Source organism: Gavialis gangeticus, unplaced genomic scaffold, assembly GCF_001723915.1.
Source record: "Gavialis gangeticus isolate Ggan-Ray unplaced genomic scaffold, GavGan_comp1, whole genome shotgun sequence".
In the NCBI taxonomy this organism is placed as follows: domain Eukaryota; kingdom Metazoa; phylum Chordata; order Crocodylia; family Gavialidae; genus Gavialis; species Gavialis gangeticus.
In genome coordinates, this window is record NW_017728992.1 from 124,311,947 (window position 1) to 124,315,643 (window position 3,697).

Below are 3,697 nucleotides of genomic sequence, written 5' to 3' on the forward strand. Positions count from 1 at the left end.
GCTGATGAACCCGTGCTGGTTGCCCCTGAGCATGCCGTTCCCTGCTGGCCCCTCCTGAATGCGTGCCAGAATAATTTTCTCGAACAGCTTGCCCAGGATCGAGGTAAGGCTGACTGGCCTGTAGTTCCTCGTGCTGCTCTCGCCCGGGTGATTGATGTCACACACCTCTTGGGCTCGTACCTTTGCCTGAGCTGGTGACTTGTGCCTGACTCCCGGACCCCATGCTCGCCTGCGATGACTTTGATGATCTCAGTGTCCGGGGTTGTTCATCGGGTGCGCTCGCTGGCCCAAGGTTCCTCCCAGCTGTCACTCTTGGGGCTCCGCCACCCCTACACCCTGGCCTTACGCCTCCTGTGTAGTGGTGTTGAGTTAGTCGGTGCTTTGTTCCCAGGACTCTCAACCAGGTCCCTCTCGGGCCCTTCCTCAACCCTGCCTAGCCCTACAGTGCGTGTCTAACCCTCAGATGTCCCCCCAGAGCTCAGGGAGATACAAAATCCCAAAGAAACCAAAAGGATGCTCCAAACACAAAACTGGGTGTACTGCCCCTTTAACTGCCCCCTTTGTACTTCACCGGGGCACTGGCTGCCTTCTGCCTAGGCACTCAGTTCCCTGCCTATTCCCAGGCACCTCTTAGTCCAACGACGATGCTTTTCTCGGCGGCACCTCTTTCTAGGATCCCTTGCAGTCCCCATCTCCCAGGGCTGATCACTTCAGGGATACTCCAGCGGTCTCCACAGGGCGATCCCCAGCGTCCCTCCGCAGCCGCCTCCACAGCACCGTCTGGGCGATCCACTTCTTCTGTCTGACCCTCGTTCCAGACGTTCCTCCTCTTCTGGCCCGGTTTGCCCACTTGCCTCAGCTGCAGGGGCCTCTGTTGCTGTCTTCTTTCCTCCTTCACCGGCTCCTCAGCATGCGCCGCCATTTTTATTCGTGCCGGCCGGCATTCCGCACTGATGTCACCGGCCGGCTGCAGCTGTAGAAACAGGTGGCTGACGAGCTGTGCGGATTTTGTCTCCCGTCCGTCACATGCTGTTTCCTGAGCTGCCGGTAAGTCTTCTTGCGTCCCTCATGTCCCGGGACACTGCCTTACCTAAGGAGGAATTTTATTTTTTATTCTTTTCACAGCGCACTGGACTCATCCCCCACATAGCCCCCATTTAACTTATTTTTAATAGATCAAATTCCTATTTTCATTTGGTTAAGGAATCAGTTCACTTTTCCATAATTTTGGTGAAAGTCATAATGGTGAGGTCATGTATTCAGGAAGCTTAGCTGTTCTCTGTCAACACAAATGGGCTCTTGCACCTCAAGGTGAACAGGGTGGTTTCACTTCTGAAGTGCTTCTTTGATGCAGTCCCACTTTAATTTAAAAAAAAATTCTTTTAGCACTGCACATTGGTTAAATGGATTAATTGGCCAAGTTCCTAAATGTGAGCAAAATATAGACTGTCAATGTGCCAAGAAACCACTGTATATTAGGGCTGTGTGAAATTTCACCAGCTGTTTCATTTTGACACAGTTTTGACTCATTTTGAGCTCAAAACAATGAAATCAAAATGAAATGAAGGGCTTTGACATAGCTTCGAAACAAAACAAGGCTAGTTGAAATATTTTGAAAGTTTTTAATGTTTTGAGTTTTGAAGCAGCCAGCAGCCAGGTGGTGGGAGACAGGGGAAAACCAGGGCTGCACTCCCAGTGGCTCCAGGCTGAGCCAGGCAGGAAGCACAGTCGTGGCTCTCCTTGCCTCCCACAGGGGAAGCTGATCACAATGCAGGGGAAGGGAACTGTGCCCCGGCTCAGTTTCTCTCCCTAGCGCTGCAATCCTGCAGTCAACCCATAGGATTGCTCATGTGAGCAGAGAGGACTATAGCAGGATGCAGGGCCCAGGCCAAATCAGCCCATGTGAGGCCTGGATGCAGCAGAAGGGGTGGGGGCATGACAAGCAGCTGGACACAAAGCTGGCCTGGCTCCTTGGGGCCACCCAAAGTGTGGGGCCCAGGGCAGTCACCCTGATTTTCCCCCACAGGGGATGGCCCTGCATGTGAGTAAGAATTGCAGAACCAAACTCCCACTTCTTTCTAGACTAAGTTACTTTGTCCACTATGTCAATGGACCATGCCCAAAATAGCCACTTTAATTCGGTCTGTCTCTTTGTAATGGGGAATAGAGAACTTCTATTGCCTTTAGGTACCATGTTAACACAGGTACTAATGTAATGCTTAGTGTGGATATATAAAAGACTGTAAAGATGTTCGTTAGCTCAGTACACAATCAAGTGAGAAAATATAACTGAAATAAATATTGAATCTAATTGCTAAATAGACCATTGGGTCACATCTTCAGAGAAATCAATAGCCAAAAATGAGGCACTGGACTTCAGCCAAGTGAATTGATTTTTTCTAATAAAGGCAACAAGTACATTGACTTGTAGCCTCTTAATACAAAAGAAGCAAAGCTATATTTCCATGGTTAATGCTAAACATAAATGGGTTTCTATATAACAGTACATACAGTATATTCTATAGCTAGAGTAGGACAAATAGTATATTTTTCATTAGAGTGATGGAAGCAGTGGTGGACTAAGCACTATATGGATACAACACAGAGACAATCCCTGTTCTGAAGAACTTCAACCACAAATTGAAAGGATGTCTCTTTTGTAGATGTTTGTACATTCACTTCTGGGGTTAAGATTTGAAAATGCAAAAGCATGAATATTTGCTGTGGTTACTAATGAATCTTGGGACCAGAAGCACTTATTAATGATACTCACCAGCAATAGTTATTAGAAAGTGCATTTCATGTATTCACAAGAAGACATGGAAATTAGGAGCATGGGAAAACTCTCGTGTGATAAGAGACTGAAGACTGCAACTGTTTTCTGTAGAAGGAACAGAAGTAAGAAAAGACATAAAAGTATGGAAAATTAGTGATGGTATAGAAAAGTAGATCAGAAGAGTTTCTGTTATCCCTGTTTCATAACAGAAGACCAAGTGAATATTTGGTTAAACTGAAGGGTAGCGTATTCAAAAGTGATATAAGATAGTACTTTTCACCCAACACATAAATAGACTTTGGAGCACAATGTCACAGAAAGTCACAGAAGCCAAGATCTTAGCAAAATTTTGTAAGAGGCTGAGGATGTATGCTGTTTATTTATTTATGCTAAATATCTGGGTGGTTCTGAAACCTCCTTTATCAGGATTAAAGGACATTCCCTAGCCAGTGGAGATTAGGATAAACTATCAGTGACTGGACATACTATTCCACATCTATCTAATGCAGGATTTCTATCACTTTCCTCTGAAGCATCTGTCTTCCTGTCTTCCTCTGAGAGCAGATACTGGTCATGGATCTGATCCAGTATATCATTTCCTGGGTGTTCCAGGGAAGCTGTGGCAGGAATTCAGAGATAGGTCAATAATGACTCCAAGATCCCTTTCTGCCTCCGCACTCTCAAGAAGGGAGTTTCCCATCTTATAAGTGTGCTGCTGGTTACTACTGCCCAAGTGCAGTACCCTGCACTTACCAGTGTTGAAGTGCATCCTGTTTTTGCTAGCCCACCCCTGTAACCTATCCAAGTCTTGCTGCAGTCTTTCCCTCCCTGCTAGTGTGCTCACCTCACCCCAAATTTTGGTATCATCAGTGAATTTAAACAGGGTGCTTTTCACCCCATTGTCCAAATCGTTGATAAAGA